The 23753-nt window shown below is 36.4% G+C and overlaps 1 long non-coding RNA gene and 1 pseudogene across 4 annotated transcripts in view; both read right to left on the bottom strand.

Annotated features, from left to right (window-relative positions):
• LOC145676115 (uncharacterized) overlaps positions 1-23753 on the bottom strand; it is a 357332-nt gene that overhangs the window by 58814 nt on the left and 274765 nt on the right. The window lies entirely within an intron of this gene.
• LOC145675499 (15-hydroxyprostaglandin dehydrogenase [NAD(+)] pseudogene) lies at positions 10779-22759 on the bottom strand (annotated as a pseudogene).

The following is a 23753-nucleotide window of genomic DNA, read 5'->3' as shown; positions in this document are numbered from 1 at the left end:
CGTTCAAAACAGCTTGGATCCGACGTGGAATGGACATATACAGCTTCTGAATCGTGGTGTGTGGAATTTTGTATCATTGTTCCTCCAAAACATGCTCCAGTTCCTTAAGAGATGCTGCTGGTGGAGGGTAATGAGACCGAACACGCCTTTCTAACTCAGACCACAATGGCTCAATGATGTTCAGATCTGGTGATTGTGAGACCCAGGGGAGGTGTGGTAGCTCCTGGTCATGCTCCTCAAACCATGATTTCACCGTTTTTTCTGCGTGACAGGGTGCTAAACGATCTTGATAGATGCCACCACCATCAGGGAACAATATTTGGGCCACGAGTAGAACCTGGTCCCTCAAAATGGCCTCATACGCCTTTGCATTCATCATTCCATGCAGGGCTATGATGGGACCTGCAGAAAACCACGATATCACTGCCCATACTGTAACAGAACTACCCCCGTGCTTTACAGTTGGGAGCAGACAGTCTGTATCATAGGCCTGCGACAGTGTTCTCCATACGTAAACACGACCGGTTGTTGGAAACAAGGTGAAGGTCGATTCATAGGACCACATTACGTGTTTCCACTGTTCGTAAGTCCACGCCTTGTGGTCCTTGCACCACTGGATACGCCTCTTCGCATTTACTGCTGTGATCATGGGTTTGGCGATAGCGGCCCTGTCATGAATTTTAATTTTATGAAGTTCCCGTCGCGCTGTTTTCGATGAAACCGGGTTCTGTAGGCCGGAATTGAGTTCAGACGTAATTTTCATTGCAGTGGTCTTCTTTTTAGTTGCTACAATCCGTTTTAATGCCCTCCGGTCCCTATCTGACAGGATTGTCTTTCGATCACTGTTGTGCTTTGCAGACGTCGTTTGCCCATGAATTGTGTATGCCTTCGTGACATTGGACACAGTGCCTTTCGATACCCCCACAATGTTCGCCACTGTTGACACTGAAACTCCAACCAGACGGGCACCAACGATCATGCTTCTTTGGAAGTTTGTCAGGTCGCCCATTTTACCGCACCACTTTCACACCACGACACTCACAGGTGAACTGGTTACTGCTAGCGGAAGAGGAAGGTCCACATGACATTGAAAACAAGAAAAAACGATCGGCAACCGCAACACGTGTTGTACAGTGGAGGGCCAAACTTACATGTCCTGTATGAAGTGTTTTTAGATTTTTTGTCAACCCCCTGTGTATAATCACAATGAAGCAATAAGTAGCCAACGAGATTATTTTCTCTTTTTAAACATATATTCCATTTACGTGACACATTTTAAATTCTCTCCATGCAGGGTGGTCGCCTTAAGCCTTTCGTACTAGCCGGCAAAGTTTAGTTTATAAGCAACACGTATAGGTGATATATGAATTAACATGTGCAGTAAACATAGACTCAAGTGGAATGCATATGAGTCCGCTTCGTTGTATGCGGCTATGCTCACCGAGTGACGTCACACTCATTCGGTAAAGTTCGCCTGCATGTTTGTGTCACTGTGATTCTGCTTGTGGATGTTCTGACTGTTTCTGTGGGCGTTGTGGCCATATTTTTGGATAATTTCACAGTTTTGAAATTTGGGCATTTTGACAGGGCTCACAGTTGTGAGAGAGTGTGTGTGTTTCCCTCGTCGGGTCGAAAATGTCGCTAAAACCGAGTTGCTTTTGGGAGGGTACGCTGTAGCCTTCTACGATGAAGTTTAGTGTTTCAATGACTAGGAAGCTGTGTACGAGCAAAGATTGTGATATTAGCTTGATTTTAATCAAGAATGTGATAGGCTAATATAAGGGTTACGTAGCCCAAGCGTTCAGTTCTCTAACAAAGACGAAAACACGGCCATATGCACACAAATCATCACCAACATGCAGCCGAAACTTCGCGAATGGTCATAAAAGAGAATCCCGGCTCAGACAGATGATGAATAATTTAAATGTGTCTTTAGAAATTGTTGATCTCACCTTGCGCCAACGACTGAATCTTGAAAAGTGTTTAAGGCTAGCGGTCATCACTTTACCAATGTCAATCGACGGGAGCGCAAGAATGCTCGGAAGCTGTAGAAGCAGTATCTTGCAAACCAAAGGTGGTGCCAAGTCGCTATATTGGATGAGGCGTGGATGTACATTTCCGACTGCGGCAAACGAAGAGCCATCAAGTGCAAAGACAAAGATGCGACGCGCTTCACAAAATGGATCCGAGCGTGCAAAACTTTCGTGAAAGGGTTCATAGTGGTTGGTGGCTACTGTCACTGAGACAAACTGAAGATTTATAGGGTTAAGAAGAACTCTAAAATTCAACTTGCAGTACTACTAAGAGGAGAGTTTGAGGCTGAACTACAAATAGAAACTACCAGAAATATACGGAAGCGAGATCAATATGGTTTGCATCAATCAAGACAAAACTTCATCACACATCTGAAGATCCCTCGCATTTCTACCACGGGTAACCAGGTTATGAAATTACTGGAGTATAGGCAATACGTTTTAACGAGATACCTGTGAAGTCTCCAGACGCAAGTCCAATGGACTTCTGTGAATTTGGACTGCTTAAAAGGACTTTTGACAAAAAAGGCATTTGCCAATTGTGAGTGAATCCTGGAAAGAGTAATGGAACAAATGTCCCCTCATAGTTGTCGAACGAATCTTTCTGCAATGGAAACTACGTTGCTGGGCTATTGTTCGGAACAACTCCCGTATTGGCACCATAGATTTACGTAACTACTTGATAACATTTGTTCAAATATACGCGGAACATCCTGCGTATTTTCAAATGTGTCCCCAACAGTGCAGTTAATACTAGTTTAATGAAAGAGAACCATCCAGCAAAATCAGGGCCGGTTCTAGACATTTCTTAAGTGTAAGCAACAATATTTAGGCGCCCCCGCCTAAATGACAATAAAGGAGTAGAAAGTTGTAATGGACAAAAATTCTTCAAGTAATTGTTACAATTGCAAATTTCTTCAATATCTGTAGTCTCTCTGTGTATATTAGCAAAAAATGGCGAAATTATAATTACTTGACTGTGGTTGAATACTGAACAGTTTCCATTTTGATAATTAATAGCATTTTTTATTAAATGAGCACAAGACTCAAGAAAGATATATATCTAAGACGTATTTTGACAAGTAGAGTTGAAACATAAAAGTCGAAACAGAATAAAACTCATGAGCTTAAGTCTAACACTAACACAGGTTTGATTTTGACAAAAAGATATGCTCTCATGCTTCATTAAAAGCATATTTACATGGTATTTTCTAGTGATACGAGTATGGTAATTAGTTTAATTTCTCGTTTTCTTTGTTACTGAAAAGTTCATGTCATAAAGACACTTTTCTGGCTTTCAATTTGGCAAAATCCCTTATTATTCTATACGTATCCATTTCATTGAGTATGTCATTTTCAATGGCCATCAAAGCTAGTCCATTTAATCGTTCTTGAGATATAGTTGATTTCAAATGATTCTTCATTAATTTTAGCTGAACTTGTTTAATACACAACAAACGACTAAAGTGTGTGACTTAATCCATATTTGTCTTCGATGCGGTGGCGAAACTTGAAAATCAGCCCCCCCCCCTCAAAAATTCTTTTCAGGGACCCTTAGGCCTATAAAACAATTCAATCCTTTCATGTCTCCTTCGAACAAAGACGTTCGAAATCAGGCAATGAGTAGCACAATCTAAACACAAGCAGTGTCGCACCCAAGATCTCTCTTTTGGGTCCCAAGATTTTTCGGAGTAACCTACAAAATGCAAACAATTTTGTGTATTTCCCTCCTGAAATCGCTAATTTTCTAAAAATAAATAAATAAATAAAATAAAATAAAACTTTTGGGGAATGCAGACTCTCGAACCACCTCCGTCGGTGCATCTCTGAACACAAGTAACTACTAATCAAAATTCTACTTTGTATAGGACTATTACCGAATGTTTAAAAATATAGCTCCATCTAAATTTAATACGAGAGAGTGGATTGATAATGATAATTACACTGTTATAATACAACGAGCATATGTATGTGCTGCTGTGATTGACAATGAGAGTTCTACGAAAAATGTGTTACTTATAATCCTAATGACGTTTCAATTTCGATCACAATTAGCCAACGAGTTATACACACACACTAATTGTATTCAAACAAATTTTGAAATACATTAAATTTAACTCAGACCCATAATCGAAAAGGCCGTATCAATTCCATTAACTGGTATTGACAACTCCCCCACCTCAACATTTCTATGATTATCACTTTCGAAATTTTGTCCAGAAGTCAAAAGAAACTTTTTAGAGCCTTTGCTTGCCTCTCATCTTCTTGGAAGTTTCGTAGTTTTCTTCTCTGATAATATGCTCACTTGACATTTTATCGTTGGCAATTACATGAAAAAACAAAGTACTATTGAAAAGTGACAACACACATCATTATAAAAAGAAAAAAGGAAACGGCTCAGGATAGAAACGAAAACGTTGACAAATGACAAATGGACTAATGGATATTAACAAAGTGAGCATTAAGCAGTGAGCAGCGATTGTGAGCCACTGATATCAGGAACTCAAATTAAAATTTAACTCAGAAATGATCAAAAATTCCATTTGTGTCGCCCCTCTTTTCTTAAGGCACATTATCACGTTAGAAGAACTTGTAGCTCTCATAAAAAAAAAAAATAATAATCTTGAAACCCACTCTTCCTATTTACTGTTTACATATTGCAGGGCTCATAGTGGTCTGGTTTCTTGTAAATAGTTGAAAAGTGACTAAAAGCACACGAGAAAGTGACCAAAATCTCATCATGTCCCTTTTTTCCTTTGTCAATTTCTCCATCACCTCTCTGTTTGTTGTTTTGTTTCCTCTTTTCTTAGGTTTTCTAAGTATGCTCTCTAGTTACGCTAAGCAAACTTAGCAGATGTACCGGTACGAAACTTCTGAGTAAGTGGAACTAGTTCTGGCCTATTTCCGAATTTCTTCATCCCAGACATTATATTTAACTTAGCATTGAGAGTTTTCAAAGCGTTGAAATATTCAAATTTATCACATACTCTTAAGAAGAACATACACGAAGCATAACACAAGACGAACATGATGAACCACCCAAAAACACACACAACGTTGAGCGGAGCGTTAACTATTACGAGAGAAAACTAAAAGACTATTATGATAGAAGAAAGAATAGACACAGAAGGATTCTCAACCCCATCTTGAGAGCTTAAGCATCTACCAACCATCCACTGTGGTTTAGAAAGAATAAAAGCTGAAGTGAGAATAAAGTTGACTGTTTCACATGTGGCAGCAAGTACTGAAGCTTTCAGAAGAGTTATGAGTAACAAGTTTCTGCCTTTTTCCATTTATTGTTATATTTTTCTTAGAAAACTGCCAATGCAAAACATAAATCACACGAAAGTCACTTAACATCTCAAAAAAGTAACTTTTAGTGACCAACTTGAAAAAAAGTAACTTTTAGTTAAAAAAAGTGACTCGCTTTGAGCCCTGATATTACAACTTCTTGAAAGCAGGAAAGGTATTTCGACCCATGCAGCACTGCACTCTAGTGGACAAACGATGAACCTCGTTAAAAACGTGTATTTTGGCGCACTTTCCCCTCCCTGTCCAAAAGAATCCGTTGTTTCGGAAGCGGCGAAACTGTTTTTTCCTTTATGTCAGCGGGAGGGCGATAGCAGGTAGCAAGCAAGGCGTCCCAGAAAGTTGCACTTTGTTCAACTCCTTGCAAGATGAAAAAAAGAAAAAAGTTGTGTTCCCCTTTCAGCTTATGTTTACATGGTGAAATATGGTAGGGTTTTATTTTATTTATTTATTTTTTGACAGCTACAAGTTCTTGTAACGTGACATGGCTCTTTTAGATTAGTCCCCTTCCATCCCTGGACCAATGGACAACAAAAACCTAGTCGCTTGAACTTCGATAATGTGCATTTCATTTACGCTGACCTTTCTCAACCTTTGTGGTCATTGAACGGAAGCACTATGCGGGGACACTGCTTATGACAAGGCGGAGCACCCTTGACATTTCTTTCTACTGTGATAATGTCCCCCAATCTATAAGAAATGCGTGCAGTTCACTTTCGTTTGTTTTTGATCAATTCCCATTTCAAAGACATATTTGGCAATGATATTCTTGAGCAAGGTCGCGGAAGGGTTATTGGGAGAGGAATGGAGTCAGTCTGTTATATTTGTATTTTGTACATATGGTAGATTGTACAAAGAATGCCACTGTTTTTAGTCGTACTGCCGTAATGCTTAATATAACATTTATTGAAAAACTAAATTTCCCTACATTTTATCTCATATTCGTAAAACACCCTCTTTAAAAAGTCTTTCCTAAGTCTTCCTGCGTCGCGGGAAATTTTCCTCAAACTAGCACCTCTTGTGAGTGTGGCATTGGCGCCAACTGATATAATTCCAGAGAGGGGGGGGGGGTTACAACCAAATCACGCAAAGATTCGATTTTATTGATGTATTTTATTTGTATCTCAGTCTGTACAATATTTTTTGGAACCTTTTTGGATTTTTTTTTCATCATAACATTTTATCTAATTAATATTCACGTTTAAAAATTTAAAACACAAAATTAATTTTTCCAGTTCGGCGCCCTCTTTATCTGGCGTCTCCTGCGAACGCGTAGTTCGCAGTATTTTAGATCCGGCCCTGAGCAAAATTATTAACTATAAAACCAAGATTACTTGCCTCTGCCATTATTATATCTAATTGCGTTCCTTCGTTATTCGGCTCCCCGTGTAGAACCATTATTACCTTTTCTGATTTTATCTGACAATTTGACTCCGTATAAGATTGGACCAATGTCATTTTCTCTGTTAGGGTAAGTATATAACACAGAACATTCAGTTAATAGCTTTCATTCGAGCAAAAAACATTGATTTAATGAAGGCGACAAAGTTTATTGGACGGGACACTCTCAAAAAACAAACTGGTAGATAATTTGTTCATTTACAATTCAGCGTAGTTTTTCAGCAACGAGGCACTACGAAACGTGGACTTGCAGCTTAAGGTGGAAACCGAACCACTGTAATGAATTCAATGCTCTCTCACTGGGAATTGAACCCGGGACTTCATGCACGAACGACGCGAGCGCTACCACTACACCAGCGGGAAGTGCGGCATACTGGTAGAATTTGACATCAGGTCTAGATATAGTTATGTTTATTTATTGTTGTGTTGTAATTTCATGTCAAGAGACCGAAAATATCGAACCTTTATCAAGCCAGGCAAGAGTATCGAATATCGAAACATGAAGTCCAGTGGCACCATCCGCTCGGAAAATATTAATTGAAGCTAGTATATTTTAATATTTTAAAATCTTTTCAGATAATAACTCAAGTATGGAGTTTGTGAACACTTATTAAACCACCGTAAGAAAACGGGATGCTTAATAAAATGTGGAAGCTACTCTAAGAAATCTGCATTTTTTTTTCTAAAATCGGCCAGGTACCAAAGGCTTATCTTGCGGAATTATTTTTAAAAAGTAAAATGTTGGTTTAGGTACATTACGATGGCCACCTGTAATCTCCCTATTACACACTTTTTTTTTTTTTTTTAAAGAAAGAAACAATTCATACACTTCTATTCGCGAGCACGGCTGCCATGAAACCTGGTAACACAGAAAATTATAGGTTTCATCGACTGATCATAAATGAGCCCTTCACTGAATTCTGCGACATTCTGTACCACCAATGATACCAGCGGTGCTGGAGATTGTATATGAACTATGAAAATTTTTATTATTATTATTATTATTATTATTATTATATTTAGTGTAACGTCCTCTGAGGCTAAAGCAGACGGATAATTAATGGAAGTGATTAACTGGAAAGTATTTTTTCGTGCTATCCCATCGGGAAGGATTGCGTACAGAGTTTACCTCAGTTTTCCCCAACTTTTTTCTTTAATTATTGATACAATACAGGGTGTCCGGAATGGGACTGACGATTTTTAAAAGTGTATAGCTTTAATATGGTCAGAGACAGAAAAAAATAAATAAAAAAACATTCATATTAAAGGAAAACTCAAAAAGTTTTGTTGAGCAAATTTTCATACTTGTACAACTACAAGTGACGGCGCTAGTATCGCCGATAAACAGAAATGGCGTCCAGCAGTCGAAAAGGCGCAATGCGTGTGGTGGTTTGCAGAGATAAAAAGTGTTATTCAAAAAATGAAATGAAATCTTTAAGTTTAACGTCCCACGGTTATGCCGGTTAGGCTAAAGGAGACGGTGATAATGAGAAATAAGTGAAATGGTGGAATGAAGAAAGTGGGAGGAAACGGGAGAACCCCGAGAAAACCCACGAGTACGGTGTTTGTCCACCACAAAGTCCACACGGCGCGAGCTGGGATCGAACCAGGGACCCCAAGCACCGGAGGTGAACGCTCTACCACTGAGCCACCGCGCCCCCAAGTGTTATTCAAGTTCAACGAAACTTTCGATGTTTTTATCACAAGGATCCTCCATCACGCAACAGTATCCAGGCGTGGATCAATTTTTATCAACAACAGGGAGTGTAGTGAAACAACACAGCGGTGGTAAATCGCGTGTGTCAGAAGAAAATGTGGAAGCAATAAAAAGAGTGTTTCTCACGTAGCCCGAGGAAGTAAATTTGCGTAGCGAACAGGCAATTCGCAATTCCGAAGTCAACAGTGCACGATGTCGTACACAAACGATCACGTTTGCGCGCGTATAAAATGCAATTGTTGCAAGAAATTAAGCTCAACGATAAGCAACAGATAGCAGCATTTGCTACTGAAATTCTGGACAAGATTGATTATAACCATAATTTCCTATTGAACGTTGTTTTCTCTGATGAGGCAACCTTTCACTTGTCTAGCTGTGTTAACAGACACAATGTTAGGTGTGGTGGACAAACACCGTGTGCGTGGGTTTTCTCGGGGTTCTCCCGTTTCCTCCCACTTTCTTTATTCCACCATTTCATTCATTACTCATCATTACCGTCTCCTTTAGCCTAACCGGCATAACCGTGGGACGTAAAACTCAAAGATTTTATTTCAGTTTTTTACAATGTTAGGATATGGGGATCTGAGAATCAGCATGCGCACATAGAACATTCTAGAGAACTCCCAAATTGAATGTTCGGTGTGCTTTAACACATAATGCAGTTATAGGCCCCTTCTTTTTCATAGAGCAAGCAATAACACGAAATGTGTTCTTAGACATGCTTCAACACTTTACTGTTCCCCAGTTATAACATTTGCAACCTCAAGTGATATTCCAATTGGATGGTGCCCCGCCTCATTGGAGCCTATAAGTAAGGGAGTACCTTGGTACTGAATTTCCTGGCCGTGATGGGCCAATTAGGTGGCCTCCATGCTCTCTTGATGTTACCCCCTTGACTTCTTCCTGTGGGTGTGTGTGAAAGACTTTGTGTATTCTGGTGAAAAGCTGCGTAACCTTGATATACTGAAGAACCGTATTAGGAATGCGATTGCTTCAGGAACACCTCAGATGTTACAGAATACGTGGAGAGAAATTGAGTTCAAGCCAGATATTGTAAGTGTTACAAATGGAGCTCACGGAGTTATACTGAGTTAGAATGACTTGTAAGTAAGACCAAATAAACTTTTTGAGTTCTCCTTTAAAATGCAGGTTTTTTTCTTCGATATCTCTGACCATATTGAAACTATACACTTTTAAAAACCGTCAGTCCCATTCCGGACACCCTGTACATTGAAACCTTTGTCATTTACCAGTTTCTCATGCTTGCAGGTCTTCACATAGAGATTTTATTCTTTATTATTTATTATGCATCTTCTCCAAATAAAATTTTCAGTTACCATACAATAAAAATTTTATTTCACTCCGAAGGAACATTATACATCCATTTCATATATGTTAATTTTCCAATGACACAGAAAAACACTGCATTAAATGCAGATTTAGGTTAGAGCATTAGATACTCCACTGCATATACATTGTTATACAGTATGCTAGTACAAAACCTCTAAAAATCGTTAAAAAATATATAAAAATGGCAGTGTAAAAAACACGGAATGTTATTTTTTTGATACATCGACAAAATGATTGTTATTCTAGTACATGAATAATAAAATAAGCACCATTCAATTTTCAATATTATTTTTCCATGGTAACTTCAAAACTTTGTTTTAGATGAAAAATCACTTTGATATTACAACGTATTTACTTTTATACACACATGGCTCGTAATAGCATATTAGAACGTGTACGATCTTTATTTTCGTTTATCACTACAGTTTTTCAAACATGTTTGAGCGAAAATTGGAAAAATGTAGTGTTCCGTAATGAATTTCTCTTGACAGGAGGTTTCAAAACTGATACTGAATATTGAAACACTCTCAGATAGGTTTCCACATAACCTATACGGATATGTTTATATAATTAAATAAATAAAACTTTTAATGTTCCATCTGTTCCAAAGGCAATAACTAACATTAGTTACACTTGTTGCTATATAAAATTTTATTAATGAATAAAAAATTTTTTTTTTTTTAAATTATCATCGAAAAAGTTAATATTATAAATCGAAAATTAAACTTAACGTTCAAACAATATCTTATTATTGCACATTGAAAAACAAAAATGTAATAATTAAATTTATACAATAATGATCGCACAATTCTGTAATTTATTGCAGCGGTGATACAAAAAAAAAATTAAAAAAAAACAGAAGGATAACGGGTAAAAACATTAGTTATACAGGGCCATAGCTGGAGATTTCGGCACCCGGGGCGAACTAGAATTCGACACCACCCTGTACTTACCTTAAAAAGCTTTCCTTTCTTTTTCCTTTTTTTACATACAAGACAAGCAGCTTTTGTTGTTATGCTATAATTTTTATCTAGCTGCTTGGATAGACCATTGCAAAGCCAAAAGCGATAATTATGTATTCTTTTACAAATAAGAGCTATTTTCAAGAGGCTTATTTTGGTCTTTTTTTATATACTTGATAAAGCTACCCTTGGTTATATACAAATCAATTTGAAGAATAGTTATGGAAATTTACGTTTCATACTATCCACCAGAAATGAAATTACTACACATTAGAAACTATGTGTTTTTAAAATGTTCCAAATGGGCGACAGCATTAATTTCCAGTAATAATAATAATAATAATAATTGTAAATAATAGTAATATTTGTAATTTTATTCTGTATGTGACCAGACAAATAGCATTTTAATTTCGATTGTTTTACGGTAAAAAGTATTTTGTGTAATGTACCGAAAATTCATAAGGAGTCTTGTTTGCGAATGTCTCACGGCCTTCATTCTCATCGTCATGACAAATCCGATTGGGTACAAAAAACGTGATTATCTAAGTAAATTCATCACCACAAAAACGCCGAACACGTATTTCAGGCTTTGACCGTTTCTGATTTTGAAAATGCTCCTGCGTAGACTATAAATACCGGTAATTCTCGGCACCTTGAATATCACATCGTCATTAGCAGATCATACATAATAACTTTTTTTAAGGTAATAAGTAAAAGCTTGTTGTGACTCTTATTGAAACATTTGGGTTGCGAGCGGCGCAAGCAAGAACATTTTAAACAAATCTATTTCTTTGCAAACCAGCAACAATATTGATTTAATAGGGCGCCAATACGTTTTTGGGGCGACGCGTCGTTTACTCATTTCCGACACTTTTTTTTCTTTTTTCTTACTCGTTCGGCGCCCTCTTATTATCAGCGACCGGGACGACCGCCCCGCTCGCCCCCCTCCCAGCTACGGCTCTGATAATATTATAAAAATAATTAGGAAAATAATGTTTAATTCAAGAAGGATTTTTTTAAAGGGAGAGAGAAACAATAGTAGTGGAAAAGGTGCCATAGAAAGAAAAGAACTGGAGCTGAACCTGGATGATAAAAAAAGGTAGTCAGTTAGTTGTCTTTGAAACAACAGTTTAACTAACACGAATAGAACATCAACATTTCTTTTTTTAGTTTATTTAGTTAAAATATTTTGAAAATTAATGCGAATGGAATAAAAGCCATGATAATAAATAATTTGCGTTCAAATCACCAGCAATTGTATCTAAGAGAATCAGAAAAAAAAAAAAAAAAAACGTATGGTACACATATAGTAATAATTTTCTACCGTACGATTATCATTATATTATTTTTTCATTATGTAGTCACCATTTTCAAATAATATTGATTTCAAATATATATGATTAATAATAGAGAACATGATCTACACGATTACACGAACAAGTATTGACTTTATATGTAACAACAATGATCTTTGAATGCTTTATTGTTGTCAATAATACGCTATCATTTATTGAGAAACTGTGCTAATAGGGTTGGAAATGAAGTAGTGAGGTCATAGCAATATAATTTTAAAAAATTCAATGGAATCACCTGCTTTATTTTAAACCTATGTCCAAATATATAGAAACTACTGAAAGCTACCAACAGTCTTTAGATTGATTGATTTGTTGCCAGTGACGTAACTAAAGATGTGTGGGGGAGGGAGGGTCAAACGGGGCTTAAATTTTAGTTCCAGTATTTTATGTTTTCATTTAACTTACATCGATTTAAGATACCTGCAAAATGTCCGAGTATAATATTCGAGACAACAGCTTGATGGTTTGTCATAATTAAATATTCTATTCTAAAGCAACAGACTGTTAATTCATTCTGCACATATTATGGACATCCCGATATAATTCCAGAAACATTGTGATCTGGAGTTATAATGATAAGACTATAATACTATGTCAAGCATGCTACTCTCAGATTATTTGGCAATCAAATACTAATTAGTTTGGTACTTTATCTTCTACTAAAAATTAAACTATGTACTGCAATTTAAAAATCATGCTTTACCACACGAAGAAAAAATGGAATAGGAGATTTACTGTGCGGTGCCAATAACAGGTCATCGTTTGTAGTTGGGAAGCATTTCGATTTGGTTGATAGGTGGGGGGACTTGAGTTCTTGCCCCGGGTAACTAGCCTAGTTGCGTCACTGTTGGTTGCGGTTTAATGGTGACGTTTGCAGCTAGCTCAATTTGGAAATATTGAAAAGTTTTACATCAGGCATCATAATTAGTATAGGATCTGCCATCATTTGTTCTACACTCATTTACTTTGTCGCTCCAAATATGACTTGCGCCTCTATTAGCCTTCAACCGCAGACAGACTTTCCGTTTAGAACTCCTCAGTGTGTCATTACTTTATTTACAACCCTTGTGTCTAGCAATTTCTCTCATCTTAATATTATATGCTAATGAATAAATTATCAAATTTTATTTTAAATTAAAGGCACTCAAAGGACGTAAATAAACTCATGTAAAAATGAATCAGAAACATTAATTTCAAACATTCACAAATGAAGTGCTTTTAATAACAACTGCACGAAATATACGAAATTAAAAAGATCTTCCCGTGCAACTAAGATCAAAGCATTTAAGAACCACCGTTGGTTTAACTTCTATATATGTTATTTTTTAACGGTATTATTAGAAATTCACAAATATACAGTTAATAACACTCGTTATTGGGTGACTAGATATAAGCACACCGTACAATAAGTTATTAGTACATGTTAGAAATATATGGCAATAGCATCTGTATCATTTGAAGCACAGTAACTTGGTAACCTTAATGAGTACAAGAAATATTTTATTTCTAGCATTATGATTTTTATACCTAGAAGAGTAACTCTTAAACTTACTGTTTCCAACTTTGACTAGGAAAAATGGCGAATGCCCAACGCCGTAGACGACTGGGTACAGTAGTGGCGAAACAACTTGTTAAGAATTATCTTACACAAACAAAGTTACACATGTGTAAGCGGTTACATTTAGATATGCTACACAATTTAGCCAATATTTTGCCTTGAAACTGTCTTTAACATTCAATATACTACTTAACTGTCAAAACAAATTAAGTAGAAATTTCTAAATATTACTTTTAGAACAAATTAAGTGGAACATTCTAAATATTACTTGACCTTTAGAACAAATCAAGTAGAAGCTTCTAAACAATATTTCACTTGTACAACAGATCAAGCAGCAGATTCTCAATGTTACTTCACTTTCAAAACAAATCAAATATTACTTCACTTTTAGAACAAATCAAGTAGAAGGCTTTTGAACTTGACTTCACTTTCAGAACAATTCAAATAGAAGCTTCTAAACATCTTTGTAAAGCACCTTCCAACTTCTTTCACCTCCTTATACGTTCCTAATATATATAGCGTTAACAACTCAAAAGCTTAGACATAAATTTTAGCAAAAACCGAGATTATTCTTTTCTCATGTTATCCATAAGAGTCAACATTAAATATATAAACACATTACATATAACACTTCATAAACAGTAATTTGTAACACGAAATGCAGTTATAAATATTAAACCCATCAATATATATATACAACATTAAAATCTTAGGGCTAATGGAAACACACAACTTGTAATAAAGAAGAAATGTTAATGTCAAAACTACAATAAATTTTTGTATCAAATGTATAAAATTTTAACGTATCTAAACTACAACATACTAATAACTCTTACACACTATAATAAAAAGTATTTTTTTAAGTCCCCTCTACTCATGGTCCTTAAAAGTTGTCTATGAAAGACTTTTTATCCGAAACTAAGGAAATTATCATTTTCCCAATGAGGTAACCCTAGTATCAATGGTTGTTATAAGTTTATCCTTTTTTATAACAACGAATTTATAACTTCTACTTCATGAACACCGAAAGAAATGGACGCAACTTAGGAGGGAAAAAATATTAACTTTTTCTTTCCAACTTTGCAGTGATTGTCTATGTCTACACATTTCCTTAAGTACTACTGTTCATTTGTTCTACAATAGTATTACATATTAAGTACACATATTAAACGTTACACCATCTATTACACTGTAGAACGCGAAAATAAATAAAATAAAATAAAAAAGGTAATCTAGCAACTGGCACTCAAATTCTAGTTCCTTTGCAACTAACAAATAACAACGATGACTAGCTTTACATTATTACTCGGAGTGTTGCAAAAAACAATACATTCTCAAAGAGCTTTACCTTATCATTTTGAAAAATCCTAGACCATCATACGTAAAAGATTTGCATAAAATTATTTTAAAAGAATAACAGAATATAACTACCACTTGGGCCGTACGACACAATGTATAACATTATCACAAGAACTGAATAGCCATATTTAATGGAGAAATCTGTTCATCGTACAGTAACATACAGCCACAGAAACACTGTTATAATGGTAAACAAAATATTTACTTACTACAGAAAAGCAGAAAAAATTATTTATTTACAATTTTAGTGGGAAATTTTATCTTTGAAGTTTTGAACTCGTCTCTCAATGTTCGGTCGTACATTGGATGTTCCAACGCAAACATATTTTTAAGGTAAAATCAGTTCCCCCCCCCCCCAAAAAAAAGTTAAGAGATTACGTAAAAAAATACATTTCCAATAACGGATCAGGTGGGCAGAACGAAAGGGTACAGTGGGCCGTTCTCAGCATCTAATATAATTTTCGGAACAGTTGTTCCGTCACCACGGACAAATATATATATACGAAAAAGAAAGGAGGTACACGAGGATGTTAGGGTTTATTAAAAAAAACATGAATAGATACGTCCTCGCCGCTGGTCCAGTCGCTAGGTCACGCATCTTTCGTGAACGGGGTCACGAGTTTGTTGGATGCTGAAACGGACGCTAAACTTCACTTACCCAACCAACAAACGAATATATACCAAAAACAAATAACAGCACGTTCGCTAAAACACTTCATCAAATATAGAGAAAGAAGTAAGTAGGGAGAACAGAAAAAAAAAAAAAAAAAACAATGAAAAAGGTTAGAAACAGGAAAGTGGTTGACTTGAGTTTTGGTAGTTCTGAGTCGCCCAGCTGGATGCTTTTCTGCTTTATCTATTTTATCTCTCCTTCTTCCCCTCCATACTTGATCAAGCGTTTTAAAGGAAGATACCATAGTGTAATGGCTTTCGGGAGAATGTAAGCAGCCAGATTTAGTTCCACTACCGTTAGTCTTTTCAAAAGACGTGTCTGCTAAGGAACATTATTTTCTTCCGAAACGTACACTGTTATTACAAGTCTGTGTGCTTTGGCAATAAGTATTTTTTTTATTTTAATAAACAGATCATAAAGTAATTTCGCGTGTGTTGTGATTATGTTTTTACTAATTATTTTTAAGTAATTCATTTTTTTATTCTCGCTTCGGGATTCTTTTGTTTCAACATAACATGCTACATGATGATCTTTCATCTTTCCAGGTTCAGAAGTTGCGGAAAAACTAAGAATACATTAACCAATCTGCCCGAATGCAAATTCAATTTTATACTTCTAAACTACGCTATGAATACAGAGTCTTACAGAACAGACACAAGCCGTCCGTCTATCGACAGACAGAGCTCCTCCGTGGCTAAGCGGTTAGCATACATGCCTTTGACGTGGGAGACCCGGGATCGATTCCCGCTGGAAGCGTATGTGGTTCGGACTCAACGTTAATCAGTAGATCCCGTCTCATATAGCCTCGCTGCTGAAAGGGACGTTAAACTCACAATCAACTCAACTCTATCGACAAATATTAGAGCAATCAAATTTAAGATATGATGATTTTATATATAGATTAATATCTCATCTCTTCTTTTAACCGTCTATTTAAACCGAAATTTACCATTTTCGGTTTCAACGTTGATCAGTTTAGAGCAAAAATCGTAATAGTTATAGAGAGAAGTTTATTATTATTTTATGCATACAGTGTACCAAACACAGGTTCCTTCTGCGTCCTTTCTAATGAAGCGGAAGCAATCTAGTATCACTTTCGGTTAAAACACTAAATATCGATTTAGGTACACGTGTTCTCGGGTTCGATTTCCAGAGGGGAGTAAAAAAATTTAATTTGACATTCATTGACTTTCATCAATTATTCCTCTCCGTTAACCTAAAGGCCATAATCGTGGAACGTTAAACTCAAAATTTTCTATTTTCATTTCACTAAATGCCGATAGTTAGAAGTCTTATACAACGGCCTTGTCCATCAGTCTGTTGACAGAAGGTTAAAACAAATAAAATAAAATAAAATAAAAGCGTGCTAAGAGTAGGTTCCATCTCCTCTGGTTATCCCCTATTCAAACCAGAAGTGATAAAAATCAACCATTTTCGGTTTTAACACTGATCCTCATTGAAAAGCGGTATTCGATTGAGACTTCTTTTTTAATCGATTCACAAATGAAAATGAAATGAATAAGTTTTACGTCCCTCAATTATGCCGGCTAGGCTAAAGGAGACGGTGATTATAAGAAAGAATTAAATGGTGGAATGAAGAAAGTGGGAGGAAACGAAAGAACCCGGAGGAAACCCACGGACACGGTGTTCGTCCACCAAAAAGTTCACTTGGTGGGGGCCAGGATCGTACCCGGGACCCCTAGCACCAGAGGTGAACGCTCTACCACTGAGCCACCGGGCAACTCAATCGATTCACAATCTCAAGAAGAGATTCAATCTCCACCCTTATCTTTCTACTAAAATAGGTACAAATTTACCATTTCCGGTTTTAATATTCATTTTCATAGTTTAAAAACGAAAAGAAAAACAATACATAACTCAATGCCTGAGTGTGATTCAAAACCCTACCAAACAGGTCTTGTGATCGCTTGAGACCCCTGAACCACGCTGCCAGCCTGGTTACCATATTGTTGATCAATGTTGTTTTATGTAAATGTAATAAACCCTTTGATTGCTTATGTTTTTCGAGTTTAACGTGGAATCTGAAACTACATGCACATCCACCAGTAATCGTAATTTTGATTAAAACGCAATCCCAAAAGTCCAACAATATTCTTACGTTCACGATAACGAAATTTCCCTGAAACAATATATTAACAGGCTCCGGAATACTTACTGTCACTTTACTTACAGATGACTTTCATTCCTGGAAAACCCTTGCATTTCCTAGTTTTCGGCTTTCCCCTGGAGCCCGGTTTCGGCACTGTCGAAATGTCCGAATGAAACACAACATAATATTGATGATTTAGTAATTTTATTTGGGGTCAACAATGATAGAAAGACACTTGTTTTCGGAAATTTGTTTGTTTGATTAAGGCATCCAAAACTGAATTTAGATAGGGGCTGGTTGACCAAGGAATGGAAGGCGGTAACAGAGAAATGCAAACAACATTGGAATGAAAATAGAAACGCCAATATGAGCTGGCATTATAAAACAAAAAAGCTATACAAATTGAGTTCCTTATATTATAGTTTGTTACTCCACCATTAGATGAGTGACAGTTGGAAGTGCAAGGTTTTACGAGGAACTACAGTTATCAGTAAGCAAAATGATTACCTGGGCAATTTCCAAAACATAACAGAAACATTCGAACACATTCAATTCAATCGTGAGTACCAGTTACAGCATATTTGATCTTGATTTTCGGATATGTCAAATTGGATTGCCATTCGATATACTTCTACAATTAGATTTCACAAGCATATTTCTTACAATGAGTTTAAACTCACTTATCTTAAAACCACCGTCCAAAATCAATATTTTAAAATCTCACACAGAAAGATAGTCGCCTTCACTGACGCAATATTAATACTAACAATCGATTTCTGAGTTCACAATGTACACTTCAATATATGTTTGACATTATGGTGCTCTTTGTAACAAACACGAGTTATCACTATAACATTTAGTTTCTGATAAAATTAAAATCTGTGTGAAGTGTTTTAGGGCAAATTTCATATAGAACACAATGTAAGTAGCCGAATTATATTTTACTACAACAGAATAGATTAATTTTATTTTATTCTTCAACACCAGTGACATCCATAAATGCATACACATACACAGGGTTCGAAAAAATTTGATCTGCGAACCAATTCTGAATCGGAGTAAGCATGTTACTAAAATGCAGTGGAAATATTAGGCTTCGTAATTAGTGGTAAGACAATATTCTATGTTTTTTTTTCTTTCCTTTTTTAACTACGATCTTCACCATTTTCTTTCGTGGTAAAAATAATCAATATCTACTGTTGTTGCTTCAATCTTAAAACGCACTGCCTCAAATTTACGCATGAATGATTTTGTTAAGTTGAGCTGATTTTGAATTTAACGTTCCGTTCAGCACAGGCTATATCAGACGTGGACCTACTGATTAACATGGAATCCGAACCACATGAGCTCCCGCCGGGAATCAAACCCAGGTCTCCGACACCAAAGGTGCGTACGCTAACCGATTAGCCATGAAGGAGCTCTGTGACTGATTTTGCGTTCAGACATATACCTAATAATTTTTGTGACTGACGAAAATTGCCAGGTGAAGCACTTGAAATATCGGAAAGTAACAATTGGAAGGAACCTTATTTGGATGACTATTCAAATAATTAAGACAATTCACTAGCCAAAAGATAAACCTACTAATGACACTAACATTTTCTTGCATAGTAGCTGTATTAATTGTAAATATCTAGATGGGTAATGCCATTAATCGACTCTACAATAAGCAATACAGCTTACGAACTAGGAAGCTTTCAAAACTTCCTAATAAGTTTAATGTTAAATAAACGAAGAAAAAACTCATACCAATTTTTACAAGTGAGAATATATATATATATATATATATATATATATATATATAATTTTTCTTTTCTTTCTAAAGACTGAAAAGTGAAATCCAGGTCTCCGGCGTCTCCGTCTCCAATCCTCTCGCTTACCTGCCACACACTTTTCCACGTAGCTGAGAACCGAACACTAGAGACGAAATATGTGACTTATCAGGTAACAAACCGTTTAACTCACTGCTGCGGTAAACATGAAACCCGGCTTCATTCTCGGCCCAGTCTTACACTTGTCATTCTTTGATTATTTTAAACTGGTTTATGATAAAGGTACGGTTCTTTTATTCAGTATTTACACTGTCTTTTGATATGGTAGTCGGCGAATATGAAACATTAGCACAACATGATTTAACTGAAAACTATAACTACTGGAGGCCGACATGAATTTTGGTATTCCGTATATTCAAGAGTGCAGATTTCCAATACACCGTCATAAAAATTGTAATTTTACAGTTAAAATGAGGAATTCTATATAAGAAGAAGATTTCAGTTTTACGTCCCACGGTTATGCCGGTTAGGCTAAAGGAGACGGTGATGATGAGTAATGAATGAAATGGTGGAATGAAGAAAGTGGGAGGAAACGGGAGAACCCCGAGAAAACCCCCACACACGGTGTTTGTCCACCACAAAGTTCACTTGGCGGGGACTGGGATCGAACCCGAGACCGCAAGCACCAGAGGTGAACGCTCTACCACTGAGCCACCGCGGCCCCATAAGAAGAAGATTGCCTGCGGTATAATTTGCATTTGCAAAACTTTTCCGCGTAATGCAGGAAACCAATATTTTATGTTTACAAGTGATAAACCTTTAAAGTGTCATACTACAGTTAAAATGAGTGGGTGATAACCAAAGAACAGTGTGTAACATTAATTTCCATCAGCTGAGTGTTTCTGCACAAGTTTCTGAGCGCGTAATGTTCACAACTATAGAGTTACTAATGCGGAAGTGTGACAAGTGCGCTGTTTTTATGCGTTATCACGGATGTTAGACATCGTATAGTAACATTTCCCCGCTCTCGGGATTCCACACCAGTGATCTGGTTCCATACGTGCTTTTTACAGATAACCTAGCACTAGTTGGTAGCTAAGTGCTTTCTGCACAATATACATATATATATATATTGAATTGAAATTGAAAAAGGCTTTATTTTTGGCCTATGTTTAGCAGAAGGGGTCCAGCTCTTTTCTCTAAAAAATGTTACAATTTTGGTAATTTCTGTTCATATTCGGTTAGTTTAGAGTAGGTTAGGTTAGTTTAGTTTAATTTATGTTATAATAGTGTAGTGGCCCCGCATAATTTTCAAAAAAAAAAAAAAAAAAAAAAAATAGAATTTCACTTATTTATACTAATATTAGGTTAGTTTAGGTTAGGTTAGATTAGATTTGGTCACGTTCTGTTACGTCTAAGTATTTGCATCATTCATTTCTCCTGTAAATTTTGTGTTTTTTACGTGCTTCTGGACCCCTTGTACTAAACATACTCCTTATTTTTATATATTTTTAATGACATTTGTTCGGACGCGTTATTATACCTGTACGGAATCACATCAGTTTGCACGCAATAATTTGGGCATGTGTCAGAGAAATAAGGGTACCAATGTCTTAGAGAACAAAAAGTGAAGTAAAACCTTTTCTTTTTTAATCTGACGCTATACTGTAAATCTGCACATATTCAAGAACATAACGATCGTTCTTGGAAGCAAACTACAACGGAGCAAATGGATGGATACCTGACTAGAGAGCACAACAAATATTCCATTACAGCAACATATGTAGCAGAAAACATTGCTACAGGTAATCAAAAATATCTCCAAAGACAATCACCCATATGGCAGATTACATTTGTTCACACATTACTTAGAAAAAAAATCATTTGACAAATACTTTGTAAGTTATGTCCTTATACTCAGGAGAAAAAAAAAATGCATACAAATGTCTATTCTACGCCTTGTAGATATGGTTTATTGGACCATCGTCTTCGGAAGTCAATCATTTTTCTACACTACGCAAGTAGACGAATGAGTAATTTCGCAAACTGTTTGAAATATACTGTCTACAATACTGATTTATTTAATGCATCATGTGTAATGAAGCAACTATTTGAAACTCAACTGAAACAGTTTAGCACAGAGCAACGGTATTAGAAACAATTTATGAAATACTATACACAAATTATTAACATCTTTGACAAGCGTTGAAACACTACCTTACTTAAAACTTATCTGATATGGAGGCTGTCCTTTCTCCACCATCCAAACAGACCCACTCTGCGCCTTTTGAAGAATTTGTATCAGTGCTCGCGCCACATGTTCTGCTGTCTGAGTAACATTACCTGCGGTATCTTTATTCCAAGCTGACTCGTATTCCGAAGACAAAAGCTGCTTCTTGACATCAGTGACTAGTCCTGTATTTGTAGCTGCAGGGCAGATTCCAATTACTCTGACCCCCGTCAAATTTACATGAAATGGATCTCCATACGCTCGTGTAAAACCAATAATAGCATGTTTAGTAGCTGTGTAAATCGGAATACTAACATACGGTTTCAGCACAACATTGGAACCTGTGTTTATAACTACACCGCCCCTTCCTCCTTGATCCTTGCCCATAAATCTAAATGCTAAGAGAGTACCACGAATGACACCATTCAAATTCACATCAACTTCCAACTCCCAAAACCGGTCATTCAAAATACCGGCATTATTAATTACAATATCCAAACGACCAAAAAATGACAAAGTTGATTGGAAAGCTTCTTCATACTGTGGGTAGTCTGTAACATCACATTGACAAAACAAAACTTCCCCCTTTCCATATTTTGCAGCCAACTGGTTTGAAAGTGTTTCTCCGAGGTCTGTGTTTATATCGCAAATTGAAACTTTTGCACCGTATCTTAACAGCTCTTCGCAATATGCTTTACCAATTCCTGCAGCACCACCGGTAACTAAAGCCACTTTTCCCTTCAGATCCATTTTTTTATTTCACTAGGTTTATTCTTTATTTCAATAAGCAGGTTGTTTTCACCTTAGTGACAGAAGTTAAGTTACTGAATACAATTAGTTCATAATCACAGTTTTATTTTTCAATAGAACACACCCACTTCTCAACTTCACGCACAAGCAGTAATGAAATTGCTTACCGGAGCAACAACAAATTTGCGGCGGCTCAATGCTGCCAGATAACAATAACTACACTTATATAATACCACTGACAAAGATCTAGAAATATTGGTGCAATCACAAGCTTTCAAACTTCATAGTATCTTTCCTCTCGCTTATTCTTTCATTACAAATTTATATTAATTCTGGCAAGTAAACTATGTAATCTCGTGGTTCCACTTACTTTCTATTATCCAGATTTTCGAGATCAGCAATCTAGAGGAGGCGTAAAAGCAGGGGTCTCTCTTCGGGAGAGCAGAGAGGTAATTGACATTTGTCTGTGCAATCGACCATCTGAGGTTGAGAAACATGCTTTTACATAAACTGTATATGTGAAACTGTATATGTCGATCGACGCTACGTGTAAAGGAATCCACATACGCAGACCCATGCATGAAGAAACCTTCCAATATGCATGAAAAATTATAAAACCACAAGCAAGTTGATCGTGTATGGTATCGTTCATGCATGTCGAAAGTTTTCAAAATCTTCTGTAAACATGCATGACGGTTTTGCCGCTCTTCATACATGTTTATAGTGTATGTACTCGTTGAGGCAAGTTGGTTGTTTTATATTTAGGTCCGCCAATCGCGAAAGCGGAAGAAATCACGTGACTCTTCCTCCATATTCAACCCCAATGCGTTGAATATTCAGCATTTCCCAACCTTTTTCAACTTGCGGTACACTACGTGTGTAGCTTGAATACTTGCGGCACACTTATAGATATTATTATTATTATTTGCATGGTATTTTTTTTCTGTGATTACTGATCATCTGTTCACAGAGATGCAAGCTCGAACACTGGTTTTCCTTATGCTAACTCATTATTCTTATTTTTTATTCTAATTTTAAAATAGAAAACAATTGCAATGAAATATAGGACTCAGATTTTTAAAAATACGCTTTCTTTTTCGAACCGATTATTGCAATCACACAGCTTGCGATGCGTTGAAGTCAAAACACACCTGCTGAACAAAGTGTTGTCCTA

This window comes from Thermobia domestica, chromosome 18 (genome assembly GCF_964235325.1).
Source record: "Thermobia domestica chromosome 18, izTheDome1.hap1.1, whole genome shotgun sequence".
NCBI classification, from domain to species: Eukaryota; Metazoa; Arthropoda; class Insecta; order Zygentoma; family Lepismatidae; genus Thermobia; species Thermobia domestica.
This window is presented reverse-complemented; position numbering and strand designations above follow the sequence as displayed.